General features: G+C 45.8%; 1 long non-coding RNA gene and 1 pseudogene across 2 annotated transcripts in view; both read right to left on the bottom strand.

Moving 5' to 3' along the window:
* Positions 1-16654, bottom strand: part of LOC311609981 — a 530187-nt gene that overhangs the window by 205696 nt on the left and 307837 nt on the right. The window lies entirely within an intron of this gene.
* LOC311633805 (spindlin interactor and repressor of chromatin-binding protein-like) lies at positions 1288-2571 on the bottom strand (annotated as a pseudogene). The gene has a single exon. The product of its transcript is annotated as a spindlin interactor and repressor of chromatin-binding protein-like (transcript).

The following is a 16654-nucleotide window of genomic DNA, read 5'->3' as shown; positions in this document are numbered from 1 at the left end:
AGGACATTGGACACTTGCAAGTGTCCCACGTTTGGGCACCTGTTGTGAGTGTCCCCCCCACCCCACCTCTACGACCAGTATGGTTCAGGGTTCATGTTCAGGGTTCTGGTTCTGGAGAGGCCAAACACAAATGAAAGAGACTAGAAAATAATAATTTGGCGATATTGGGGGCCAGGCAGAAGCCAAACTCTAGGGGGGAGGAACTTTGCTTTTTTTGGCCTTGTGATCCCTTTTATTAAGGTTTGGGATCCACCCATAGCCAGTAATAGCCAATCAGCAAGGATTTACATAAGACTAATAGGTGGAAGCTGCTTCAGCTACCATTGTCTCAACTAGATACTGAGTGGTTGGCTCTGACTTTTCAGAGCTTCAAGGTTGACCAGCCTTCCGGGTTCCTTGTCCACAACTTTCAGCTAGTGAGGGCAATGGGCGGCTTCTGACAGTCACTGTTCCATAACATAAGGGATATATGGTTTCACATCTGAGAAATGGTGACTGGCCCCTCCCATCAGACCTCTTCTCAAGCCCTGGCTGCTGTAGCTCAGTTGGCGGGAGCATCATCCTGTGCACTGAAAGGTGGCTGGTTTGTTTCCAAGTGAGGGACACACCCAGGTTGCAGGTTTGATCCATGTGTGGGGCACGTAGAGGGAGGCAACTGATCAATGTTTCTCTCACACATCTCTGTTTCTCTCTTTCTACCTTGCTCTCTTCCTCTCACTCTCTCCCTTTCTCTCTTTCTCTCTCCCTCTCCCCCTGCTTCTCTCTCTAAAAATCAATAAAAAGCAGACCCTGACGGGAGGTGGGTAATTAAGGGGAAGGTCACACATGCATAGCTTCCTCCATTAGCAACATCTTGCACTGGATTGAAACATTGGTTGCAAGTGATGAATCTGTGTTAGGGGCAGAAATATATAATAATATTGGGGACTAGCTATTAATTATTATTTTTTTTAAATAAAAAAATAATTCATTGTCAACAGGAGATGTATGTACAACCGGAAAACAGGAGTGGGAGTGAATGATGTCCATGTCTCCTGCAGGGATGGACCGGGAAGAGGTAATGTAGGCCTCCTGGATGAGGGGCCTGAACAGGGGGGAGGAGAGGCGTCCTCTGAGGTAGTGGGACTCAGCTCAAACCCCCTGGTGCCCTCCTCTTTCTGGTGTAAGGCACTGTGCCAAGGGAGAATGGTGAGCGGCTGAGGGGACGGGAGGTGGGACAGAGGTGTGGGTCAGCAAAGGATCGGGCGGGGTTCTCCACAGGCCCAGTGCCCTACCCACGCAGCCTCATCATGCCCCCACTTGCTGTGGGCACTCCTCCGTGCCCCGCCCCACAGCGATGCTGCCCCTCCCCGCCTCCCCTGCCTTGGTACTCTTCACCAGGCAGCAGCGGGGAAACTCTGAGAAGCAGAGACATGGCCTCTGAGAAGCAGAGACATGGCCTCCTCCACCCTCTCCCAGGAAGCAGGACCTATACCACCCCCTGCTTCCCACCACCCCCGTGGTGCTGATCAAACAAAGCCACGGGCCAAGCCGGGTATCATCTGCTCCCACAGCCCTGGTGCCCTGGGGATGCTTGGAGCAATCCTGCAGGCAGCTGACTGCTGGAGACTCCTCCATCCACCTGGATGACCTGGAGATCCAGCGTCCAACGAAGGCCGGAAGGGGGACCTGGAGAGGGGCTCTCCAGAGGGGGGAGGCCTCCTTCGGCTGCCGGCCCCTCCCTGGGGGCGTCCTTGCAGCTTTGGCCCTCAGCTGCGTGTGGGGAAAGAGCTGCAGGAAGAAGCCTGGAGGGAACCTGCCATCAGTGACGTGTAGGACCTGGGGGGGGGGGGGGCTGACAAGGGATCCGGGTTTTTGGTCACGGATCTGCTTCTCTTCTTTCTGGCTGGCTCTTCCTCAGGGGGCTCCTTCCACCTCTGACTCCAAGACTTCTTACTTATTGGCTCTTGGCAGGGGCAACTGGAAGCTCAAGGGGGGCAGAGTCCTCTGGGCCTGGTCCTTCTAGGGAGGACTGTGCTGTCCTCGGAGTCAAGGAGAACGACAATCTCTGCTGGCATTCTGGCAGGGTACAGGGCAGACTCAGGGTCTGCACTGACATCATGGGCCAAGTCTGAGTCGGGTGGGGATGGCTGCTCAGTGCTGACATCTTGCAAAAGGCCCCCCCCCCCCCTCACTCCAGGCCTCCAGGATGTTGGTCTTCTCCGAAGGGCTCAGGTCCAGGGTGTGAGGCTGCTGCTCCAGCATGTGCGCGCCCGCCCTGTCCACCGAGGGGAACGGGATCTCGGCCCCACACACCGTGCACAGTGCCTGCCCGCTGCCTTCTGGGCTGCTCCCCACAAGGAACTCCTGCTCCCAAGTCATCTGCAGCTTGGGCTCCTCACAGCTATTGCTGCCTGTGTCCAGCAGACGGGGCCTGGGCAGTGGGGTCTTCTCCTGCTGAGCCACTCGCAGCATGGGCTCGGGCTGCGGGATCATAGCCACCACCACGGCCTAGTCCTAGTCCTCTGCCTCCTCGCATTTGAGCGTCACCTTGAAGCAGTCCAGCGCGGCGTCCTTGGCCTTGAGCGCCATGGTGCAGCCGGGCTCTGCAGGACAGGCCTGCCGCCCCTCCCAGCTGCCACTGGGCCCGCGCCAGCCACGCCCGGGCCTCCCGGCGACCATGAGGGAAGGGACCCCGGCGGGGAGGGCTCTAGCTATGAATTATTAAAAAAGGATCAATTATGCTCTGTTAACCCTGATTGTTTAGTTCTGATTAAATAAAGCACATTCTAATTTGGCTGGGACTTGTACACCCATTCCTCAACCCCCATACCTGGTAGTAATCCTTGGACCTTGGAGTCAACCTTGGAATGTGGTCCTATTATCATGGAAAGATTGCCTAAAGAATGAGGTCCCACCTGAGCCTACAGTGCCTGTAGTCTGTTATCATTATACCTATCGATATATTTATCCCCTTTGCCTACTTCCCCATGTAATCTTTGTCTTACCCCATATAAGCAGCTGGTATGGGGGCGGGGGTTGCAAAGCAGATTTTCATGGATGAACTGCTCTTCTACCCACACTGCCAGTATTATTGGAATAAATGCTCAAATATGATTCAACCCTGTGTACTTCATTGGCTCAAGTAGTGACCAGCAGCCCAGACCTATGGGTTGGCAGGGTTCAGAACTGTAAGTATATACTGCTTTACTGCTCCAGCAAGAGAAAGGAAGATTTCCTCCCTTGCCCAGCAACTCAGCTGATGGGAAACCATCATCCCCCTGAACTCTTGCTTTCCTCCAATGGACTTTCTTTCAAAAAAAACCCTTCCCAACTTCCTCCTTTTTCTCTATGGAGTAGCATTCCTCCCTTTGGCTTGCTGGACTCCCCTATGGTTTTTACAGTGAACCCCAAAACACTCTGGGGGCTCCCCTTCTGACTGAGGGGAGGCCCACACCCTCATGTGACTGGTAGGTTAGCTTGCTGCTGGGGTCCAGATGACAGAGACTGGGTGAGATTGACCATCACTCCAATACATAATAGCTGCCCCTTGAATCAAAGATCCTGTCCCCTTGTGAACACAAGTTGGCAACCATAAGATGGCCAGCAGTGGAGGGCAGTTGGGGGTGATCAACTCTGCTAGGGAGAGCAGTTGTGGGTGATCAGGCAAGCAAGGGATGGCAGTTGGAGGCGATCAATCCTGCAGGGAAGGGCAGTTAGGGGTGACCAGGCTGGCAGAGGAGGGAAGTAGGGGGCAAATAGGCTGGCAGGGGAGCAGTTACACATCAATCAAGCTGGCATGGAAGTGGATAGGGGTGATCAGGTTGGGAGGCAGAAGTGGTTAAGGCAATGAAGAAGGCAGGCAGGTGAGCAGTTGGGAACCAGCAGCCCTGGATTGTGAGAGGGATGTCTGACTGGCTGTTTAGGCCCAATCCCGGTGGGAAATCCTAAACAGGCAGTCAGACATCCCTCGAGGGGTCCCAGATTGGAGAGGGTGCAGGCTGGGCTGAGGGACACCATCACCCCCCTCCCTCCGTGCATTAATTTCGTGCACCTGGCCTCTAGTTCTTTCTATAACAGGGCAACACTGTTATCTTGTAATCTTCTAGTCTGAAATGTGATGCTTTGATGGAACTCCATTCTGTGCTAGCAGACAAATTTTTCCATAGGCATTTAATGGACGAAAGGGCTAAGACAGAGAGGAAAGAGTAATTAGCTCCTCTGAGGTCACGTAACACTACAGACACAGAGACGATGGCAGAGATAGAAACCCGGAAGCATGAAACCGTAATACTCTGCCACCTTTTAATGAATTTAAGCTGCTCAGTCATGTCAGTGTCATGCAACTACTTCCTATTAATTTTGTATTTTTGTCAATCTTTCTTCCATGAAAACTGAACGGCATCTGTATTGTGCTACAGTTGTGGGATCTATGGACTAGTACTTGTTACCCAATTTAATGAAAACATCTGTTTGTTGCTTAGTGCCCCATGAAACGTAGTAGCCTCTATTTGGAAAAACTGATGTTTGAAGTTTCCACTAGACATAAACAGTCCTTTGTTCTATGAATTAATTCTGCTGTTATGGCTTCTGTACCAACTGACTTTGCAAACTGCTCTGCTGCTGTCCCTAGCTACCCCACCCCATGCCAGGTGTCTCTTAGTTATCTGTACTCAAGGTTACAGGCTTCCTGCAAGATATCTGTTAAGCATAGCTAGGGCTCTTTTAAAAACATGAAAAAGGGAGGAAGCCCTAGACAAAAATATTAGAAAAAATATAAAAACCAAAAGCTTCTTCCATCTCTTTTTTTCAGAATTTGAGACATATTCCTATGATCCCGCTGGTGTAATAAAGAAGTGTAACTCCATTTCTCTAAGTGTTGCTTGGTTTTTCTCACATCTTCTGTAACTAGAACAGCATTCCCTTTTAGGGCTGAAAATATTCCACTGTATAGATATACTACATTTTGTTTATCTGTGTATACAGTGATGGGCATTCCGTTGTTTTCTGTTACATAATGTTTCATTTAAAAACATATATTTTAATTGGTTTCATAGAGGAAGGGAGAGAGAGAGAAATATAGATAGATAAATAGATAGATAGATAGATAGATAGAAAGAAAGAAACATGAATGATGAGAGAGAATCATTGATCTGCTGCCTCCTGCACACTCCATACTGGGGATGGAGCCAACAACCCTGGCATGTGCCCTTGACTGGAATCAAACCTGGGACCCTTCAGACACCAGGTCAACACCAACCATTGAGTCAAACCGGGTACAGTTGTTTTGTGTTACTTTAAAAAATCAAATAATTAATACATGGATTCATTCTTGCATAGAAATTCAAACCAGACTGAATCAGGTAGCGTCAGAAGTGAACTTTAAAAAATATATATTTCATTGATTTTTTCACAGAAAGGAAGGGAGAGGTAGAAGGAAAGAAAACATAGATGAGAGAGAAACACCAATCAGATGCCTCCTGCACACCTCCTACTGGGGATATGCCCACAACCAAGGTACATGCAATTGACTGGAATCGAACCTGGGACGCTTTAATCTACAGGGCGATGCTCTATCCACTGAGCAAAACTGGCCAGGGCGAAAAGTGAATTTTCTTTTGTCAAATCTCCCCAGTGACCTTCTTTCTCCTTAGCTCCAGGAAGAGGTAACATCCCAGGGGGATTTTCCTCCTAGGACCCTGGGACACGGAGACACTGGATTTTGTGGGTAAAAATGGCAACGGTAGAGTGAAAGCTGACACTGAACACTCACCATGCATCAGGCCCTGTCGGAGCTCTTTCCACACATCTCACAACAATGAAATGCAGACTCCTTACTCAGCCTGTGTCCCATCTCTCTCCTCCCTGCCTGCTCCACACACCCTCCCTCTAATCCTCACACACAGAACTTTCACCCACCTCGGGGCCTTTGCACTGGCTGTCCCCTCTGCAGGGAAGCTCCCCTCTCCCTCCGTGTGGCGTCCTTGCCCTCGGCTGCATTGTCCCCTGTCCACCTGGTCTCTCGCATCCGAGTCCCCCTTCCATTATTCTGCTTTACCGCCCTTCCCAGCACTTCCCTCCACTGACGGATGCGCCCGATCCATCTGTTTGTTGGGCCTCTGCTCCCTGGGACAGCAGCCCCACGAGGCCAGGAACTTGGTCTCACACGGAGCAGTCAGACTGAGTTCCGGTTGAATTACAACCACTCTCATCCCATTTCACAGATGAGGAGTCTAAGGCACAGGGAGGTGAAGTTGAAGCATCCATCTGGTATGAAAACTGCTGTTTGAAATTTTAACCTTGCTATTTGGCTCCTGTAAATTTAACCTTTCCCAGACAAGGTTGTCAGTACTGGAGTTGGTCCAGGCCTCTAGTTGAGTCTCAGGGCCCTAGTACACACTGGCTCTTTAAGAACTTGCAAGAGGGGGCCAGAAACACTCCATATTTGGGAGACAAAGAAGGTAGGATCATATAAATAGGGAGAATTCCTACATGTTGGGGCCCAGAATTTGAGAGACATTTTCCTCTGGACCCATGCGTAATAAATGTAACTCCATCTCTCTAAGTATTGCTTTGTTCTTCTTCGGTTTTCTGTAACAAAGTCACCCGATGACAAATAATGGAGCTGGCATTCGCAGCCACGCAGCCCAGCTTAAAGCCTGTCCACCGGCGTACAGGCTTCAGATCCATTCAGCATTTGCTACAATAATTTAGCTTTTGCTACTCCATCTCTCCCTCCCACCCCCACCCCAGCATCTACCCAGCTAGGGAGTTTTTGGGTGGGTTAGGCTGGGCTTGGCTGGGTGGCTCTCCTGGGCTCAGCTGTGCTGGCACGGATTCTGGGGTCAGCGGTTAACCAGAGCATGGTCGTGGCTGGGATGGCGGGACACTTGGTGTGTGTCACCGTCCGGTAGGCTAGCCCAGGCCAGTTCTTACTGATGATGGAAAAGTGGCCTGGGACGTGTGGTGTTCCCCTGGTCAGGATGGCTCACCAGCTCTTTGTCCAGTGGAGTCCAAGAATGAAACCATGGAGGAAGATGGTATAGAAAGGTGGAAATTTATTGGGAAACAAGTGTTGTACCGAGATTCTGTGATCCCCAGAGACCAGCAGGGAGCCAAGTCCGATGCAATTAACAAGAGAGCCTCTTCCATGCTAACATGGGCTCTGTCCCTCTCATGCCAACAGCATGGCGGTGGAGACCATGAACTTCGACAAGTCCAGGGGTTTTATACCGGTGGTGATATCACTGTTTTGGCTGACCCTGATTGGTTGGGTGAGAGCAAGGGCCCAGTTACACAAAATGGAGGATAGCTCCATCCCGCCCCACAAGGAGGCAGGAGTTAGCCTCGCCCTGCCCTGCCCTCTCACCAGCACAGACTCCCACGTGGGAAGCGGGAAAGAGTCCCATCAAGTCCCTTTTCCCACAGTTTATAAAGGCTGTAGATTTTTGTGCCTTGATAGCCCCTCTGATTGGTCATTATTCCCTTTTGATTTGGTCACTATAGCAACTTTTGAGCACAAGCCTCACTTGAAGTACATGAGGTTTCCTCCTTCTTCTCCCTTATTGCTCTTTTGTTCCCTCTGGGCTTCCTTCCTCCCACTTTGAATGAGGGGCTTTCTTTCCATTATTCTGTAAATGTGTGCCTTTTCCTGCTCCCAGCTCCCTGGTCTTATGAAAATGTACCCTCTATCACTCTCTGCTCCCTTTTCTTTTCTTTTCTTTTCTTTCTTTCTTTTTTTCTTTCTATTTTTAAAAATATATATTTTAATGAATTTTTACAGAGAGGAAGAAAGAGGAATAGAGAGTTAGAAGCATCAATGAGAGAACCATTGATCAGCTGCCTCTTGCACACCCCCTCACTGGGGATGTGCCCGCAAATGAGGTACATGACCGTGACCAGAATCGAACTTGGGACCCTTCAATCCGCAGGCCCATGCACTATCCACTGAGCCAAAGAGGTTTAGGCAGACCTGTGCTTTTTCCATGGGCCCCTTAATTCTTAAAAGTTCCAAAACCTGCCTATTTTACCCCTAAAAGTCCCTTTCATTACGGAGGTGCAGAGGTGCATGTGGAATTATGCAAGGCGCTCAGTGGAGACCAAGGCTTGAAACCAGAACCAGTCCCTTCCATCTCATCATGTTGGCGAAAGTAAGTCCCACGTCCAGGCCAGCATCGCATAACCAAGCCATATGGTGCAGAGCCTGGCTACAGGCAGGGGTGAAGAGTGGCGGCCAACAGTACAACCTCCCAGAGCTGCCACCAGCTCCAAGTTCCGGGGCCCTGCTCCTGGGCCTGGCCGAGAGGTCAGAGGCCATCTGGGAAGGACCCCAGGGAGCTTGTATGTGGGGCTGCTTAGAAGGAGACTCCCAGGCTCAGGGTGTCCTGGGTTTGTGTGTAGGGAGGGAACACACTGGGAAGAAGCTGTGGCGTAGGCATTTCTTGCTTGGTTGTGAATGTCTGCAGGAAGCAGCAGGAAGCTTCAGAAGCACTGATACTTGCTGAATTACCCATTTTAGGGTTGATTAATTTAGCGCTGCATCTACATATCTATCTATCATACACTGATTTATGCTTTTTCTTAATTTTTACCTTTAGCTCAGTTAAACATTAGCTCCTAAGTGAAAGTGAGAATGAGGGCTTCGTGAAACCTCCAGAAGATCTTGAGTTCACTTCGAAGTATTTTCTCCTGGTTCATGGGTAAGCTTCAGGCCTCGCAAACCCTTTTGCATCCTGGTCCGGTTCAGAAGTCACTTAGTTGTCACAACAGCACATAAGGACAGAGGACAGGTGCCTCCGTTTCACTAAGGGAGGGAAGTTCCTGGTTTGCACAAGCTAGACTCCAAGGACTTTTGCTGCTTTGTGAAAAGTACCGGGCCCAGATGACTCTACAGCTTCCCTGGTGAAGTGAGGCTGGCGGGCTGTCTCCAGCAGGGCAGAAACAGCTGTCCTGGCTCAGGGCCCGCGGCCGAGGCCAGCACACTCTCTTGTCGCCCGGTCACAGATGTAGGAGAGGCTGTCATTCTCATAGTAACCGTGGGCGTGGGTTTTCCTGGTTCTGATCTCCTGGAGTGGCCTCCCCATCCTCAGGGCTCACAGGCTTCCAGAGGCTCACATCTGTAACTGTTAAATCTCAAATCTGTGAGCTGGACAAGACACATTAATGAACCAATTAGTTAGGAGTAATCTTTATTGCACACAGGCTCAGAGCAGATTACCTCTGTCAAATTATGAACAAACACAGGAAGGAGTATTCCCTTTTTATGTCCTTATATTTCTTATTTTTTTTAAATAAAATTTTTTCTTTATTTTCCACAGAGAGGAAGGGAGACGGATAGAAAGCTAGAAATGACGATGAGAAAGAAACATCGACCAGCTGCCTCCTGCACACCCCCTACCGGGGCAGTGCCCGCAACCAACGTACATGCCCCTGATAGGAATCAAACCTGGGACCCTTCATTCCAACGGCCGATGCTCTATCTACAGAGCCAAACCGGTTTTGGCCTGTCCTTCTAGTCCTTTATAGAAGTTATTTTTTTGCAGACAGCTTGTAATCTTGAGTACATGTCATATCTAGCAAATACCTGTCATATCTATACAGACTGCTTGTAACCTTGAGTACATATTTATATAGACACCTGTAACCTTGGATGAACAAACACTTGGCATGAGAATATGGGAATTATTGCCCGCATCAGTGTATCAGCCTCTTTAGATAGCTAGCATGCAAGGTCAGACAATTTAGTTTATATTTTCTATTATTCAAACTAAAAACAAAGTTATTTTACAGTCTAAAAATAACAGAGTTGGCCTACAGGATAAGAGACTAAGAATAAAAGAGTAGTTCAAACAGCAGCTTTTCCAAAGGAGGGGCTACTATGCTTCAGAACAACAGTGATGCTTTTAGCTCATCTGGAACCAAGCCCAGCCTCCCACATTTGGAAGATTTACTGTCCTCCTGGTGCATTTGGAGAGCTAATTTCTCTGGGTTTTACTGATCAGAACTCAATTTTTCTGGTCCTTGGTCTCTGCGCACTGGGAGACACTAGTATGTTCTCGCCACTCAGAGATACTATTCTGGCTCAGGTCAAAGAACCTGCATCAAATGTTGGGCTTTTATAATATCAGAGTTCCTCCTGGCTCCCCCATGCCCGCCACTGTGTTCTTAAGGGCTTCATCAGCATTGACTATCATATTACAGAAAACCAAAGAAGAACAAAGCAATACCAGAGAGATGAAGCTAAATTTATTATGTGGGGGTCCAGAGGAAAATGTCTCTCAAATTCTGGGCCCCAACTTGCAGGTTTTTCCCCCCTATTTATATGTTTTTACCTTCTTTGTCTCCCAAATATGGAGTGTTTCTGGCTCCTTTTGCAAGTTCTTAAAGAGCCCGTATGTGCTGGGCCTTGAAACCTCAATCAGAGGCATAGCCTGGTGCCAGCACTGATAACCTTGTCTGGGGAATGTTTAATGATCTCTCTGAAGTGGGAGTAGTCTTAACAAGCAAGAATTTACAGAAGCCAAATAGCAGGGTTAAAATTTCAAACAGCAGATAAGCTTCTAAGAGTCTCACAGGGAGTACAGATTAGCAAGCTAAGGGGTAGCAAAACTCTAAAAGAAGGTAAGGGTCCTTTGGACAGGATTTCCTGACCAAGCAGCCAGCGCTGCAGCGGTGGAGACCTCTCCCAGAGCTATGGGCTCAGAGGGAAGGCTGTGCCATCTTACCAAGAAAGGAGGACCTTCTCTGAGCCCTGAAAAACCCACAGCAGAGGAGACCATCGAGCAGCTGTGACGCCCCAATTGTGGCAAACACGTGGATTCAAGGGAGTTCTTCAATCACCCATGGAAAGGTCAGAGTTTGCGGGGAATACGTGAGGGTTCTGGGTCATCGCGGTGCAGGCAACGACTGTACCCATGGCGCGCCCCAGGGTCTTCGAGCCCTCAGAGGCCTCGCATGGCCATGCTTCCCAGAGGTCCCAAGCCACCACCAGCAGCCCTGGCCCAGCGCTGGCACCACAGGCCCTGGCCAAGAGCTGCCACCAGCAGCCCTGTGCTCAGAGCTGCGCCAAAAGAGACAGGGGCTGCAGAGAGAATTGAGCACTGCAAGACCCAGAGATGGGTTTGGTGTGATCTTTCCTAAAATCGGGTCTTTCTTTAAACAAAACAAAACAAAACAAAACAAAACAAAACAAACAAACAATCAAACAAAAAAAACCAAGGGACTCGGGAGAAATTGGTAAGAATCGGAACCATCCCACCAAAAGCAGAACATCTGGACACCTTGAGGCAAACCTAGTCTGCACCAGATCCCCCTTACGCCCTTGCTTCTGAGTACTAGGGAAGGACTGCCCAGTTTGGCATATCCTGGGAAACTGCAGGGGGAATTGCCTACCTTGAAACAGGGGATCGGAGCGAGAAAAAATAATCTGGGAAACCAGTCAATCTGGGAGCTGGCACCCAGGCAGCTTTCCTCTACAAAACATAGAGCCATAGAGAAAGGAAGCTAGAGCAGCCAAAAAGACTGGGAAGTCAAACCGAAACACTGCCACCTAGGGGCTTAAATACAAACTGATTCCTTGCCCCCTTTTTTTTACTTTTCTTTTTTTTATATTATTTTATTTTTTATTACTTTTAATTAATCTAAACTAAATGGACACAAAGAACTAAATAATAGCTTACTTAAAATTAAGGAATAGCTTACAAAACTGAGGTACAGTGGAACGCAGGGATATGCAATACTGTCTGGACCGAGAAATAAGTGTGCCAAATATAATAACAGAAGAAGTGAATGAGCACTACTACTCATTCTTTATGCTAATTTTTATATTTTGTATTTTATTTTCATCTTTTATATCTTTTAGTTTATTTTCATTTTTTACATCTTTTAATTGAGAAACGATTTTTTTTCTTTTTTCCTCACTTGATTTTACCTTTGCAATTCTTACATTTTTGAATTTCAATCATCATTATTACTACTGCTATTTTGCATTTTTTCCCGTTTTGTTTTGTTTATTTCTTGTTGTTTTTTTGTGTGTTTTTTCTTACCATTTTAATTTCTTTTTATTTTACATTTAGATTAGTCTTCATTCTATTTTAATCTCTACTATAGCATCATTCAACCCTACCTCAACTTTACCTTTATGCCATCATTCTCTTACTAAACTTTACCCTTTTCATCTCCTGTTTATCTTATCCCTTTCTGGATTTAGTTTTTCTTTATTCTTTCTGTATACCCCCTGCTAAAATTCTCACCATACTTATAGACCTAATTTTCAACCCCCTGCTCCAAGTGCATAAATACGACTCTTTTTGCTATATAATTTGTTAACAAAAGAAAGAAAAAACAAAAACTGTTGTCCTCTCTATTCTTTTTGTTACTGTTTGTGTGAATGTTGATTATATAGAATTTTTATGCTTTTTAGTGAAATTGATAAGCTTATACTTTTGTTGTTATTGTTGCTTAGTATTTTTTTAAATAAGTTTTTATTTTTCATATTATTACAAATGTTCCTTCCCCCCCCCACACCATTGCTCTCCTCCACCAGGTTCCCACCCCATCCTCTGCCCTTTCCCCTCTCCCCATTGTCCTCATCCATAGGTGCACAGTTTATGTTCAGTCTCTTCCCACGCCCCCCTCTCCCCTTTTCCCCAAGAATCGTCAGTTCAATCCCCTTCCATACCTCTGATTCTATTATATTCAACAGTTAATATTGTTCATCAGATTTTTTTAATTTCCTCGGTTTTTAGATTCACTTGTTGATAATTACGTATTTGTTGTTCATAATTTTTATCTTTGTTTACTTTCTCTTCTGAAAGAACCCCCTTCAGCAATTCATATAATTCTGGTTTGGTGGTGATGAACTCCTTTAGCTTTTTTTTATTAGTGAAGCTCTTTATCTGGCCTTCGATTCTGAGTGATAGCTTTGCTGGGTAGCTTATTTTTGGCTGTAGGTTCTTGCTATTCATCACCTTGAATATTTCTTGCCATTCCCTTCTGGCCTGCATGGTTTCTGTTGAGAAGTCAGCTGACAATCGTATAGGTGCTCCTTTATAAGTTACTACCTTCTTTGCTCTTGCTTCTTTTAGTATTCTCTCTTTATCTTTTGCTCTTGGAATTTTAATAATGATGTGTCTCGGTGTGGTCCTCTTTGGATTCCTTTTGTTTGGAGTTCTGTGCGCTTCCTGGACTTGTAAGTCAAATTCTTTCACCAGGTGGGGGAAGTTTTCTGTCACTATTTCTTTCAGTATGTTTTCGATATCTTGCTCTCTCTCATCTTCTGGAACCCCCATAATTCTGATGTTGGTTCGCTTGAAGTTGTCCCAGAGGTTTCTTACATTATCTTCAATTTTCTGGATTCTCTTGCCTTCTAGCTTCTGTGGAGGAGTGTCTTCTGGCTCTTTATGTTCCAAATCTTTGACTTGATTCTTGCGATCTTCCCTTCTGTTTTTAGGACTCTGTAGAATATTTTTTATTTCAGACAATGTATTCTTTATTTCTTGTTGATCCCTTATCATTTCTTGTTGACTCCTTATTAATTCTAGTTGATCCCTTTTCATATCTTCATAGGCCTTATCCATCTTTTCTAGGAAATTCTTGAAAAACCTTATAAGCGTAGATTTGAACTCTATATCCAGACGCTTTTTGTCCTCCATTTCTTTCGTTTGTGATCTATTTTGTTGTCGCATTTCACAGTTACAGATGGGACGGGGTTTCAGGGTGGAGCCTGCAGCTTTGGCTTCCGTCAGCCCCGCCCTATGCGGGTCCCTCAATGCTCGCTGCCGGCGCCTCTGAGAGAAAGGTGCCCTCGATTTTCGCCTGCTGCCAAACAGTCTATGCTCTCCCACAATGAGCCCGGTATTGGGGTTCAGTTCAGTTGGAAGTGGAGTTGGAGGTGGCGTTCACAGCAGTCTGGAGCCCCAGTCTCCTTCCCGTCAGGGCAATCCCGCGGCACAGCCGATCTCCCTTCTCTGGGGGCAGTGTGCGCGCCTCCGGGACCTCCTTTCTCCGCTACTCCGGGGTTCCGACTTACAGCCCAGCTCCCTATGGCTGAGCCTGAGTCCCCGGGGTCTGGCCCAGAACGGGGGTTCAGAGCAGTTGGGGGCCCAGCACAGTCGGAGTTTTATCTCCTTTCCGCTAGGGAACGCCCCCCAGGCACTCGGCCTCCCTCCTCTCCGGCTCCGTCCTCTTCGCGTGCGCCGCGTGTCTCCATACCCTAGGCTTTTACAGCTCCTCCGTGCTTCCTTCTGGTTTTCTCCTTGCTTCTTGTTGTAGGATTTCCAGTCAGTCGACTTTCCTGTAGTTCTGGGTAATGTCCATTTTATATTTTAGTTGTATTTTATTAAAATTGTTGTGTGCAGCTGCGGCTAGTTGCCTACCCGAGCAGCCATCTTGGATTCTCCTGTTGCTTAGTATTTTTTAATTGCCTTGTTTTTGGTTATTTTTTACTTCTGTTTATCATAGCCTTGCTTAATAATAGTGGATATTCTTTTTTCTCCCCTACCCATTAATTTGCCTTTCTCTAGTGATCACCTTTATTAGAGGTTATTAATATCGTAATTACATTCCTGTTCAGTGCTTTTTGTGTTGTACCTGGTAGTGTTGTATTTTGTGCCTTTAAATCAACCCAGGAGAAAAAAAACCACATAACCATACATCCTGAAAAGAGACACCATATGCAGACAAAGAAATAGCCCCCAAATGAAAGAAAAGCAGGCATCACCAGAAAAGGAAGTAAAGGAGTTTAAGGCAAGCAACCTACCAGAGTAGGAATTCAGAATAATGATCATAAGATGGCTAAAAGGGATGGAAGAGAAATTTGACAATAACCAAGAAGAAATGAAGAAAAACCAGGAAGAACTGTAGAATAAACAAGAGGAAATGAAGATGAACCAAGAAGAAATGAAAAATGACACCGCTACCATGAAGAACTCAATAGAAATCATCAAGAGTAGTCCAGAAGAAGCAGAGGACTGCATCAGTGAGCTAGAAAACAAGATGGAAAAAAAATACCCAATAAGAGCAGCTTCTAGGAAAAAAAAAAATTAAAAAGCAGGTGGAGAGCCTACGGGAGCTTTGGGACAATAAAAAACAAAACAATATCCGAATAATAGGGGTTCCAGAAGGAAAGGAAACTGACGTAGAATGGAACACGTGTTTCAAGAAATAAGGACAGAAAACTTCCGAGATAGAGAAGAAAAAACCCACAAATCCAAGATGCTCACAGAGTCCCAGGATAAATGAATCCCAGAAGACCGACGTCACGGCACATTATAATTAAATTGGCAAACACCAACGACAAAGTAAGAATCTTAAAAAGCAGCCAGAGTGTCCGAAAGTTACATATAATGGAACCCCAATCAGACTAACAACTGATTTCTCAATAGAAACTCATCAGGCCAGAAGGGAATGAGATGAAATATACAAAGTCATGCAAAGGAAGGGTCTAAATCCAAGGCTATCAATCAAAATTGAAGGGGAAATCAGGAGCTTCACAGACAAAAAAATACTAAAGGAATTTATCTCCACCAAAACAGCAATGCAAGAAATGCTAAAGGGTCTACTGTAAAAATAAAGAAATAGGAAGTAAAGAAGGAACACAGGGGTAGAGAATAAAAATGGCATTAAATGAGTAGTCTCATTAATAACTTTAAATGTAAATGGTTAAAATGCTCCTATCAAAAGACATAGGGTAACAGATTGGATAAGAAAACAAGACCCATACATCTATTGTCTATGAGAAACCCACCTCAGATAAAAAAAAGATGCACACACACTGAGGGTGAAGGGATGGAAAAAGTTTTTCCAGCCAAATGGAAATGAAAAAAAAATAAAGCTAGAGTAGCAATACTTATATCTGACAAATTATATCTCAGAGTGAAGGATATAACAAGAGATAATGAAGGACACTTCATAATACTAAAGGGAGCAATCCAACAAGAAGAAATAACCCTGGTAAATATATATGCACCCAATAGAGGAGCACCCAAATATATTTAAAAAAACTGCTGGAGGACATTAAGGGAGAGATTAATAGCAATACAATCATACCACACTCACCCTTTGACAAATCATCTAAACAAAACATCAGCAAAGAAATATCAATCCTAAATGACTCACTAGACCAGATGGAATTAATCCAATTCTTCATAACATTCCATCCCAAAGCCACAGAATATACATTCTTCTCAAGGGCACATGGGACATTCTCAAAGATAGATCACATTTTGAGACATAGGCAAAGTCTCTTCAAATTCAAGAAGATAGAAATCATATCAAGCATCTTCTCAGATCATAGTGGCATAAACCTGGAAATTAACTACAATAAAAATAATCCAAAGAAATCAAACACATGGAGACTAAACAGCATGCTATTAAACAAGGACTGGGTTACCAGAAATCAAGGAAGAAATTAAAAACATCCTGGAAACAAATGACAATGAAAACACAACAATCCAAATTCTACGGGACACAGAAAAAGCAGTTTTGAGAGGGAAGTTCATATCCCTACAAGGCTATTACAAAAAAAAAAAAAAAAAAAAAAAAAAAAAAAAAAAAAATCAAGAAAAAATGGTAACAAATGATCTAACTCTACAACTCAAAGAGTTAGAAAAAGAGCAACAAGAATAGCCCAGTGTTATCAGAAGGAAGGAAATAACAAAATTAGAGCAGAGATAAA

Source organism: Pipistrellus hanaki (assembly GCF_964339955.1).
Source record: "Pipistrellus hanaki genome assembly, chromosome: 15".
NCBI classification, from domain to species: domain Eukaryota; kingdom Metazoa; phylum Chordata; class Mammalia; order Chiroptera; family Vespertilionidae; genus Pipistrellus; species Pipistrellus hanaki.
Note: the sequence above shows the minus strand (reverse complement) of the source record. Positions and strands in the feature narration are given on the sequence as shown.